General features: G+C 38.5%; 1 protein-coding gene across 1 annotated transcript in view; it reads right to left on the bottom strand.

Annotated features, from left to right (window-relative positions):
- Hpse2 (heparanase 2 (inactive)) overlaps positions 1 to 13,192 on the bottom strand; it is a 699,168-nt gene that overhangs the window by 675,590 nt on the left and 10,386 nt on the right. The window lies entirely within an intron of this gene.

Genomic DNA, 13,192 nt, shown 5'->3' on the forward strand with positions numbered 1-13,192 from the left:
CCAGTAACATATGACACCTTTCACCTCTGAAGTGTACACACATACACACACACACACACACACACACACACACACACACACCAAAACTAATAAAAATAAATATTTTTAAGAAAATAATATTTGCACAGGCAAAAAGACCAAGTTACTTACAAGGGTGAAAATCAAATTTATCATCAGTTTTCAACACCAATATTTTATTCTGGACAATAATAAAACAACAGGCTGGAGATACCCAAGGGCTGAAAATGTAAACCAGGAATTTTATATGAAGCCAAAATGATGATTTCCAAGCATAAAGGCCAGCGAAAAACTGTTAGGGGATGTAATAACTCAAAGAATACTCCCAGGAGTCCTTGCAGAGAAATCTGTTAGAAAACAAACTCCGTGGAACACAAATGACTGAGGAGATTTCTATTTAAGAACTGACTGGAATCATTAGCTGCACGTTTACTTAGAGAACTAAGACTAAACAATGGTTACAGGGACTAGAACACAGGAGGCAATGGTTATAGTCTCTAACAAAGTACATCCAATACCACAAACAAAAGCTAAGCCAAGGATGAAAAAAAAATCATAGTAAGTTTGCTGATTGATTTACTAGAGTAAAAAAACAGTACTTTAAATCAGATGCTGATAGAGAAGAAGGGAAGGGAGGGAAGGAAGGGAAAGGAAGGGAGGGGGGCTAAGCTAAATCACACGTGGACTGCTCTATACCTAGGGAAACTTGCCTCTTTAGTAATCCTACTCTACTGATTTGACCTTTTTGATACAAACTTTTACTTAAATATGAAAAAAAGTTTTTAAAACATCTCTTAAAATTGAAAATAAAACCAGGAAAACTAAACATGTGTCTAGGTAAAACTTAACCATACATGAAAAAAATACTTCAAGTGATTTTATATCAGAATATTACTGTACATCTCCACTCATCCCTATGTTAGTGATAATTTTGGCATTGTTTTCTTAATAATAATGTATATGTTACGTGTATAGTATGGATTAATACATCAAATAAATTTTTATGTGACAGTCTATTTTATTTTAGTCTATAATATGCAGATTTGAGAGAACTGGTTTTCAGTATAGATAAAGGCATCTATAATTAGAACAACATACAATATGAAAAATCAAACAAAACTATGAGACTGAGTCTGAATGAAGAGAAACCCAAACTTAGCATATATGAAAGCACCTATGTGTATGAAACTAGCTATTAAACTAATTACCAATACAACTTTTTAAAGGTCAGATGAAATTAGTTGGGCAGACAATGTCACTCCCAGAAGATGGTGAAATGCAAAGTGGAGCTTAAGCATGTGACACCTCCCTAGAGTTCCTGGTCAAGGAGGCTCCAGAGGACTCCAAAACAACCCAGCCTATTGTCATCACCCTTGGTTACCCAGAGTAACTACAGCTTAGTAAGACCCCGCTGCTGGGCTGGAGAGATGCCTTTCCTATTAAGAGCACTTGCTACTCTTCCAGAGGCCCTGGGCTTGATTCCCAGAACCCACATGGCAGCTCATGGTCTATAGCTCCAGTTCCAGGGAATCGAACACCCCTTTCTGACCTCTGTAGGCATCAAGCGCATACATGGTGCACAAACATATATGCAGGCAAAACATACATAAAATAATCAGAAACGATATTACATTTTAAAGACCCTATTGCTGAAGACACTACACACTTTGGCAGTAAGACAGAAAAATAATCTCAAACTGACCAGGAAGTTTCTTGCCTTCTATGTGACTGTCATAGTACCAGAAGGTGAACTTCAGGCTGCTGGAGGACAGGGGACATCAATGGTGTCATCCATCGCTAGACTCTGCATGCTACAATACCAACCTGCCAGGTAAGCTACACCCACTGGTGCCATAGTCACATGGTCGTTGTGGGATAACTAACATCATTCTGATTATATTTGAGACCTGCTCCAGAAAAGCAAGTTTCATGCCAGGGGCTATAACTTTGGTCAGAATTCCATGGCTGGGAAGGTCATATACCCTAGTGAATAACCTACCAGTTTTTGATAAATGATCATGCTGTCAATTTGCCTTGTAAATATTCTAGACATAGGCTTGAGAGACTCTCGACCTTTGTCAAAGAAGGTTCTGGAAGCAACAGTCTAGAGAGTTGTATAACTTGTCAACGTGGTAAAAAATAAAAGACTCACTTCTCAGCCTTAAATAGGACTTCTTGAGTGCACCACCAGCACAAGGCTGAGGAAGCCTCAGCACCTCAGGAGAGCAAATGGAAAGAATGTGAGTCAGAGGACGCTGTTTAGCATCTTCTAGATATGATGGGACTATCACACTCATTAACTCAAAGAAGCTATGGTTACCTGCACAGAGCAAGCTAGCCAAAATTTTCAGCCATGCTGAGTAGTTTAATGTCAACTTGACACACACTAAAGTCATCTAAGAGGAGGGAACCTCAATAAGGAAATTGCTTCCATAATATAAGATTGTAGGCAAGCCTGTAAGACATTTTCTTAATGATTGATGTGGGAGGACCTAACCCATTGTGGGTGGTGCCATCCTGGGCTGATGGTCCTGTGATCTATAAGCAGGCCAGTAAGTAGCACCTCTCCATGGCCTCTGCATAGGTTCCTGTCTCCAGGTTCCTGCCTTGACTTCTTTCAATGATGGACTACAGATGCAGAATTCTAAGTCAAATAAACCCTTTCCTGACCAGCCATGGTGCTTGGACATGGTGCTTCTCATAGCAATAGTACCCCAAATTAAGACACCAGCATAGATGGGTAAGTTGCTCTCCAGGTTCTACACATTGCTCTAGAGCTCCTGGCAGGTGATACTGGCTGGAAGAGAAAGAATCACTTTGGGAGGGAGGGCATGTAACCAATGGAAGGGTTGTCCTTGATCAAGGATTGCCCCACACCCACACCCATAAACTTATGGGCATCACTAATGGACTTAATAGGTTATCAAAAATAGCAAACAAACACAAAAAGGACATGAATTTGAGAGGTGGCTATGTTGGAGAGACATAGGAGGTGTCGGAAGAGCGAAATGGAAATTGCTGTAGATATCATATTTCAGTCTATACACATACAAAATTCTCAAAAATAAAATTTCAAAAACAAAAAAAATACAGAAATTAAATATAACTTAATAAAAATAGACCTCCTAATTCTATTCCCTGAAATAGCCTAGACTAAATGACAAGTAGGTTTGGTAGGTGTTTTATGTGATTTAATTATTAAAAACTCCTTACTTTTAGATACATAATGAAAATCCTTAAGGCTCAGCCCAATGTTGCAAAGCCCAAGAAGAAAATTTCCTTGTGAGTGAAATTGGGCATAACATAATGACAGTGTAGAATCAAAGTTCAGATTATCTGACTACATGTTCTCGATAGTGAATGGATGGAAATTCTTTTAACAATCTGGCCTTCACTGATAGAGTCCCCCAACCTCTTCTTCATCTCTTATCGTCTTCCCATCACGGAAGCTTCCTGTAGGCAAGAACTGAGTTATAAAGAATTCCGCAAGACTTGAGCTTTTGGGACTCATATTTGTTTCAAATTCATAACTTAGGAAATGCATTCTGAAATATTCACAAGTAAAATTACATATTGGGGCTACATTAAAATAGTCTAGGAAAAGAAATAAAAAGGAAGACAAATTAAAAAGCATTCTCAAAACATTGTTAATTACTGAATCTTAGCTTAAACAACTCTATTGAGATCTTATGGAAACACTCTATAACAAAAGGCTTAACACACACACACACACACACAGAGTGGGGTTGGGGTACACAGTGTAGGTATAGGGTTCATTACCAAAAAATCAAAGGATACGTATATCTACCAAAGTTGTTTCATGTAGAAATTTAACCAAAGTATATATCGAATGGGCAGATGGACAAATGATGGATGGACAGATGGAGGGGAGATGCATAAATGAGCTACTAACAGAACCCACTAAAAACAATAATGAACAATACAAGAGAAGAGTGACTATTATGCTCAGTGGGGAAAGAAAGAAAGAAAGCCAGGCTGCTCTGGCCAGGGACATTATATACTATTTCTGCTATTACAGACGTGATCTAAGACACAACCTCAACCAAACCCTCCTAGAAGATAAAAGCAAACAGATTTTCAGGTCATATAACCGGCACCATTTGTATAAATGAAAACTAGCAAATGCCCATTAAAGTAAGATGTTTAGAGAAAGAGGAAATGTAACACCAAGCTTGCAGGCCCTAAGCTGTAATTGTCGTCAGTCAGTGGAAATGGAACTGAGAAAAGGTTTTCAACTCCTGTATCAGAAATGCCCGGCAGGAAAGAACTCTTTAATAAGGGCAGGGCAAGCGAGATGCTTCCAGTCTCATGGTGAGATCACTGCTTACGAGGTTAATGCAGAGTGGGCAGAGTGGTTAGACAGGTTTACAATCCCACCAGCAGTGGAGGACTGTCCCTTTTTCCACATCCTTGACAGCACATGCTGTTCCTTGAGTTTTTTATGTTAACCATTCTGACTGGTGTGAGGTGGAACCTCAGGGTCATTTTGATTTGCATTTCCCTGATGACTAAGGATGTTGAGCATTTATTCAAGTGTTTCTCTGCCATTAGAGATTCCTCTGTTCAGAATTCTCTGTTTAGTTCTGTATCCTATTTTTTAATTCTGTTATTTGGTTTGTTGGAGTTTAACTTCTTGAGTTCTTTATATATTTTGGCTATTAGCCTCTGTCCATTGTAGGGTTAGTGAAGATCTTTTCCCAGTCTGTAGACTTCCATTTTGTCCTGTTGACAGTGTCCTTTGCCTTACAGAAAGAAGCTTTTCTGTTTCATGAGGTCCCATTTACCAGTTGTTAATCTTAAGGCCTGGACCACTTAGGGCATTCTGTTCAGGAAGTTGTCTCCTATACCAATGCATTAAAGGCTATTTCCCACTTTCTCTTCTATTAGGCTTAGTGTGTCAGATTTTATGTTTATGCCCTTGATCTACTTGGACTTGAGTTTTGTACAGTGTGATAAATATGGATTTGTTTGCATTCTTCTACATGCAGACATACACTTAGTTCAGCACCATTTGGTGAAGATGCTATCTTTTTTCCCATTGCATGGCTTTGGCTTCTTTGTCAAAAATCAAGTGTCCACAGGTGTGTGGGTTTATTTCTGGGTCTATGATTCTATTCCATTGATCAACCTTTCTGTTTCTGTACCAATACCATGAAGTTTTTAATCACTATTGCTCTATAGTATAGCTTGAAGTCAGGGATGGTGATTCCTCTGGTGGTTTCTTAGAAAACTGTAAACAGTTCTATCTGAAGACCCAGCTATAGCACCTCTGGAGGCCAGGTCCAGAGCTCTGGTTCTCTTTTGAAGGTAGCTGAGAGGAAAGAGTGTTTATGGCAAGACATGGTCTTGTGAGAGATTAAGGTTGCTTTCTATAATAACATACCTATCTTGACTATAAGTTACTCTGAAGTCAGACACTGCAGGTTCTGGACCTATTGACACTTGTCACTTACAGAGGGCAAAGGGGTTGCATTAGGTAAAGACTTTATTGTAGAGCTCCCTTCTCTGACCAAGCAGTCAGGAGCCCCTTATTGACTTGACTGGTTACCTCTTTGTAAACCAGAAAAGAAAGAGGAAGTCACTCATACAGAAAGTACACACACGCCACATGAAGTGGAAAATGGCTATGTCACCTTTTATTGATTATTTTTAGCTTTTTATGGTTTTTGGACAGACATTCAAACACACACTGACAAGGCCCAGCCATCTGTCAAAAATCAAGTGTCCACAGGTGTGTGGGTTTATTTCTGGGTCCACCAATGTTCATGTATGCTTATATGCATACACATACACCTTTATACACATACATATAAACAACAGAAATACACATTTGGATGGATGGATGGATGGATGGATGGATGGATGGATGGATGGATGGATGGATGGGATAGAGCCCCCCAAAGCCATCAATCTTACTTCTTTTCTTTGGTCTTTTTATACCTTCTTAAACAAAAGTTCTGGGGCTGGGGATTTAGCTCAGTGGTAGAGCGCTTACCTAGGAAGCGCAAGGCCCTGGGTTCGATCCCCAGCTCCGAAAAAAAGAACCAAAAAAAAAAAAAAAAAAAACAAAAGTTCTTAGAAAATTATCACAAAGATAAAATGTTGCATAAAATGGGAGTTACAGAAGGATGTTGATATTAAGTTCAAAGCTGTGTTTTATTCTGTAAGCTCATTATAAGTTCAAAGGAACAGTTTTTTACATGGCCTTGCCTTATCATATTGCACATATGTAACTTACCTTGGACCTAAATCTTTTTCCTTGAACACAAATTTGTCCCAAGTCTATTTCTCTTTCTAGTGAGATTATGAAAGCTCACTGTATTTATTATGCAGCCTTACTATTATGAGGAATGGGAACATTCTATTCTTAATTCTAACTTTATTATATCTCTCTAGCAAAGTAACTAAAACCATCTCTAAAAACTTTCTTCCTAAAATTATTTGCATCAAATCAAGAATTCTATAAAATCATTAATTCATCTAAACAGCATTAATTCACAAAAGTTCATCTTTACGTTGATCTGTAGGAAATCTGATCAATAGGGTAGGCTGATGTCCAGGGATTATTATATTAATTTAATAATGACAGGAAAGGCATATCAGTGATAAGAAGCAATCCTTAGGATGACGTCTCTTTGGGACCATGCCTCAGAGCTCACCCATTGCAGACCATAAAAAAGTGGTGAGCCACCTCCAGGAAGGCCACCAGCTAGCCTAAGCCTATCCTAGATGGCTCCTGACGTATACCCAAAAGATGTTTCACCATACCCAAGGATACATGCTCCATCACATTCATAACAGCTTTATTCTTAATAGCCAGAAACTGGAAACAACCTAGATGTCCCTCAACCAAAGAATGGATACAGAAAATGTGGTACATTTACACGATGGAATACTATTTAGTTATTAAAAGCAAGGACACCATGGACTTTACAGGCAAATGAGTGAAACTAGAAAATATCATGCTGAGTGAGATCACCCAGACCCAAAAGGACACGCATAGTATATACTCACTGATAACTGGATATTAGCCATAAAGTACAGAATACCCATGATACACTCCACAGACCCAAAGAAGTTATACAAGAAGAAAGACCCAAGCAAGGATGCTTGAATTATACTTAGAAGGGGAAACAAAATAATAGGAGGCAGAGGCAAATGGGTGGAAGAGGCGGGGGGAAGGAATGGGAGGCAGGATCATGTGCAGGGAGAGACAGGAGAGAGGCCCAGAGGGTTAGGAGAATGAATGGAAATCTGCAGCTGAGGGGTAGGGGGCAGGAAACAGATCTCTAGGAAGTCCCAGAGACCTGGGATAGGGGAGGCTCCCAGGAGTCAATGCCTTAACCAAGATGTCTAACAGTGAGGACATAGAACCTGAATATGCCACTTCCTGTAGCCAGTCAGGATCCCCAGGAGAGAGATAAGGACACTAACCCACCCACAAGACTTTCAACCCAAAGCTTACCCTGTCTAAAAGAAATGCAGGGATGGGGCAGAGACCAAAGGAAAGGCTAAACAATAACCGGCCCAACTCAAAACACATCCCGTGAACAAGCACCAATCCCTGACGTTACTAATGATACTCTGTTATGCTTGCAGACAGGAGCCTAGCATAACTGTCCTTTGAGAAGCTCCACCCAGCAGCAGACTAAAACAGATGCAGATACTACAGCCAAACATTAAATGGAGATGAGGTCCAGGACACTTATGGAAGAGATGGGGGAAGGATCAAAGGCCCTGAAGTAGATGGGAACCCCACAGGAAGACCAAAAGAGTCAACAAACCTCAACCCCTAGGAGTCTGAGCCACCAACAAAAGAACTATAAACGGGCTGGAGCGAGCATACACACACGCAGCTCAGTCTTTGTGGGTGCCTTGTCTGGCCTCAGTGAGAGGATGCACCTAATCAGGCTGAGACTTGTATACCAGAGTGGGAGATACCCAGGGTGGTCCCTACCCTCTGAGAGGAGAAGGGGAAATAGGGGATTCTGTGACAGAGGGACCGGGAGGGGGAGCAGAGTTTGCGATGCTAATTATTTTTTAAAAGAAAAAAAAAACAAAGAGGTTAAATGCAGATAACCAAATTCTCTGAACAAGACATTACTACAGCTATCTGAAAAGAAACTCTTGCTGTACCCACCCCAAAACACACACACACACACACACACACACACACACACACACACACACACACACACTTCCACAGAATAAACAAGTAAGCAAGTGGAAACATACTTCTCCACACAGATTTAATTATCTCACATGTATAACTTTCGAAACTATGACAAAATTCCACAAGAGCACACTTTTCTAATACACTTTCTCATGAAAAAAAATCATTTAATATCAAAGATGGAAAAGACCTAAGAAACAATTCAATTCAATCCTTCATCTGAGACTCTTGTAAGGCCAGAGAGGGAAAGGTCGTGTAAGTGACTTGGCTAAATCTAGAATCCAGTCTCTCCAAACCTCAGTATTATTTCTGACAAAAAAAAAAGTGTAACAGTGTTCATTGAAACATTGAGCATTCATAATAGCTCATTTAGTAACTACACTGTCTTCAATGCAGTAAACATTCTCTGTACTACAGTCAAGAACTATTCCATGTATTGCTAAATATGATTGTTTTGTTAGGGTACAGACCCCCCATAGGAAAGCATAACTGTTTCATGATTCAGTACTTGTGTAGTATTTTTTTGTAGACAAAATGTTATTTTAAGAACCTTTCCTTCCAGTCCAAAGATTTCACAACACACTGATCCCTATCATGTTATGTGTTGTGGTCATGGTTGTTGTTGCTGTTGCTGTTGGTCCCTCAGACATGACAGCCTCATCCAACTTATATTTGTAGTGGTCTTTTATGCATTCCAGAAATTTTTTAAAATCAATGGTATTTCTTTAAATTTTTGCTTAGAGTTTTAAAACTCCCATAGCTGACAAAAGGCCACTCTTAGTAATAACAGATAAGAAACAATATTGAGTTCTACTTTCTTAAAAAGTTCTTAAAACAGTGACAATGACACAAATACTTAGAGGCAAATTCACTCTTCAAGCCACAGAGGTATTATTTAGTTCTTTGGAATCAGGTTAATAAACCGAATTAAACACCAGGAAGTGACCTGGGTACCAGAGAGAATATTAAAGTATTAAAATATTATTCTCCTATAATACTTGGAAATAATTTTAATCATAAAATGAAGTAGAAACATCTGGCTACAAACATTTGCATCTCTACTTCCTAGTTAGAATATAAATATTCAACTATGCTCCTATATAATCCAGTCAGTCTTTAAATTACCTGGTGAAGTCTGCAACAGGACAGGGAGAAATGGGTAATGACTGCCATCTTGTGGGGTTTTATCTAATTACATGAGAAATATTTAAAACAAAATGCTTGGAAATTGATTTATCCTCATTCACATAATGTATACATAATATAAATCTACCTACCAGAGATAGAGATAAAGACAACTTATCTACGTATATTTTAATGATATTATAAAGCCCAAATGTACATCTCCATACACATAACACTCAAGAGATACAGAGCAATTTGAATCAATTAAGAAATATGACAGAAGAAATTCTGCTAAGATCTTTATTTTTAAAAAATAAATCCTACTTTAGACCAGTAAAATTATATTTCTGCAGTCGACTGATCTGCATTTTGATACTAGTATTATACTAAATCAACTTCATCAACATTAAGGTTCTCTTTCTTTCCGATAGAGAATAAAATGCCCTACTACTTAATACTTCAACATTTATTTTTGACCCAAAAAACTAGATCAAGAAAGAAGGTACTTAGCAGATACTGAATAAACAGTGTTCAGAACAATCGAGTAGCCATTGTTGTGCCAGGAAACATACCTGAATTCCACAGACCACCTAGGAGCTGATTCCTATGCAATCATTAGGAACTCTTTATTCAAACTCCAGCTTGGGCTCCCCACCAACCCAGACACTGCAGGAAGGTAGAGCTCTGAGCCTAGTTTTAAGCAAGCATTTATAGAGGCAAGAAAGGGGTATCTAGCCATATCTGATTGGGAGGCCATTATGGCCTTTAACATGCTGGTGCTGGGAGCCAAACATAAACTTAACTTCTGTTTTCCTCTTGATTGGTGGTTATTAGGAAGTGAAGTAAATGGGATGAGCTTGTAACCTGGAGGTGCAGATTTGTTGGAGAATAACTTGGAAACTGGTGCTAGATGCAGGTTGGGGGGTAGCCGGAAACTGGTACTAGGTAGTGACCTGATAGCTTACTTGAGTTCAACTGTAGGTTAGGTTCCCTAAGATGGAGTCTGAACCCAAAAGATTTGGTCTCTCACCACTTACCCCCGTCACTTATCTGCAGGGAAAACATCCAAGACCTGTCAATGGACACCTAAAACCATTGGCAACACCAAGCTCTATAAACACCCTTTCCTTTATGTGTGTACATACAGATTTGGAATCTCACTAAGCACTTACATACACTGCAGCAGTAACTTTTGAAGTCTGGGATTCAAAAGCAAAATTTGAGTACGTTTCTCTTTTACTCCTTCATAATTTTATGTGCAGAAGATTGATTCTTACCATACCAACATCACCCTATGATTTTCTTTCTTGATTAAGTCAAGGCATTAATTCACTTACAGGAAACATCTCAGGACTTGTCTAAATTGTGTCAACACACTTGCACTTTGGGACCATTATTAAGAAAGGTTACCCAACACAGTACTGTCACACCACACTCAATCTGGCAACTCAGATCTCAGTTAAGTGACGGACAGGCAGGTAGCACACTGCAGCACAGACATGCTGGACAAGGTATGATTTGTGCCCTGTATGAAACACCAGTAGAATTAATTCACTTTGCTACTCAGAACAGCATGCAATTTAAAACATGAAGTCAACACTGGAATTTTCTGCTTAGTATTTCCAGACTTGGTTAATTAATCACAAGCAAGTGAAACCACAGGAAGCGAGGCCACAGGAAAAGGGCATATTTGTGACATGTAAGATAGACAATCTTCAGTGAAAAACAAATTAGTGCACAAATCACAATATCAAGAATCAAAAAGAGCAAAAATAAAGCAATTACAAACTTCATTTTTGGCCATTTAATTATAAAAGGGTAAAATAAGATATTAATACCCAGTAATATAGCTAATTTTAGCCAAGAATATAATAACATGAATTTCTCATTTATCTCTTTTTTTTTCTTTAATTTTTTTCCAGACAGGGTTTCTCTGTGTAGCTCTGGCTGTCCTGGAACTCACTCAGTAGACCAAACTAGCCTCAAGCTTAGAGATATTCTCCTGCCTCTACATCCTGAGTGCTGGGATTAAAGGCATGTGCCACTACCACCCAGCTCTCATCTATTTATAGCAGTCCTATAAATTGATATAATACCTGTAGAAGATAAATTATCAATACATATCATAGGCACTAACTATTCATTTTTTACCAATTTTCACTCTACAGAAAGAGAATGATACATTAAGTATTCGTGTGCAAATACCAAGCATTATTTGTCAGTTGGAGAGAATCTAAACACATGAATAAGAGGACAATTAAATAAATTGTAGTATGTCCAGACAGCAAAACAACAGAGCTTATTCTCACAAAATCATCTCCTACTCTGACAGTCCACATCAAGAACAATGAGAGACCTTCTGGGCAGAGAAATTACATCAAACAAGACCAGGTAAAAATGTTCATAAGACTGCTTAGCTGGAAAAGAAGCTATAAAATAATGAGCCATCAATAGCTGGAAGAATTATCAGATATGAGTAGTTCCAAAGCTTATATCATATTCTAACAAATCACATATACCCATGTTAGTTTAGTTACATATATTTACTGCCTCGTAAAATAATGTACATTTAAAATACACAAAAAATGTCAGAGGATATCGATGTAGCTCAGTAGCAAAATATTTGCCTAGAATTCAGAAAGCCCTGAACTTAATCCCCATCACTGGCCACTCCGCCTTCCTCCTCTCCCACTCCACCCCCAAAATATATGTGGGAGATGAACTCACTGGTTAAACGCGTATAAGCAGGGAAGATGAGGGTCAGAGTTTAGGTGCCCTGAGCTCATGCAAATGCCAGGTGGGCTCGGTAATCCACCTCCGATCACAGCACTCACAGGTAGAAGCAGAGGAGCCCCAAAGGAAGCAGGGAACTAGACTAGCATACGGGGAACTAGACTAGCATACGGGGAACTAGACTAGCATAGGGAGGAGCAGGATTCAGCTGAAAGTCCCTGACAAGGTGAGGACTGACCGAGGAAGAGTCCAGACATCAACTCCAGGCCTCCCACACGTATACACATCTACATGCACTGGCAGAGACAAAAAAATCATACACAAATACTACACACACACATATCACCTACCTGAAAAAGAGAAAATAATATGAATCTTGAATAATCTCCTAGATGTCAAGAAAATCAGAAAAACACCTGAAGTATTTTGTTCTATTTTGCTTTAGATTGCAGAACTCAAAACAATGATTTAAAAAAAGAATTGAAATTTAGGACTCAACTTAGGGGGAAATCTAGCAATTGCTGCTCTTTAACACAGATGAAATGGCTTTCTCTGAAGTCAGTCACGGGCAGAGTGAGAAGAAGGGAATCGCTGGAGAGCCTTGGCTCTTCTCTGGGGCTTACCTCCATTCATCCCTGCCTTCTTTCCTGTTATAAAGCACCTGAAACGTTGTGTTTGTGTATCTTAGTCATTGTCTCAATAGTGTAAAGAGCACTCATGCTGTAGAATAAAATACAAACTCACAGATGCCTCAGAGAGGACATGAAAACATCCAAGTGTCTACTAATGACTACAATCTAGTCTATGTTTATATCATTTCAAAATAAAATTATATACAAACCTCAAACTTAATAAATTATAAGCATATGACTCCTTTTTTGACATTATTTTGACAATGAATATTCATAAAGGTGTCAGAAAATCAAAAAGCATAAATATTTCCAGGGTTTATAAGCTATTATAACGTCATTCTTCATATTTTTTGTGTTTTTAATGTTCTATTAAAACCACCTATTACTTGTATGACCAAATACAGTAAATATAAAAACAAAAAACACACTTTTAAATTTTTAGAAATTTATAACACACTTAGCAATTCTAAGAAATGAAATTTAAATCATA

This window comes from Rattus norvegicus, chromosome 1, assembly GCF_036323735.1.
Source record: "Rattus norvegicus strain BN/NHsdMcwi chromosome 1, GRCr8, whole genome shotgun sequence".
Lineage (NCBI taxonomy): Eukaryota > Metazoa > Chordata > Mammalia > Rodentia > Muridae > Rattus > Rattus norvegicus.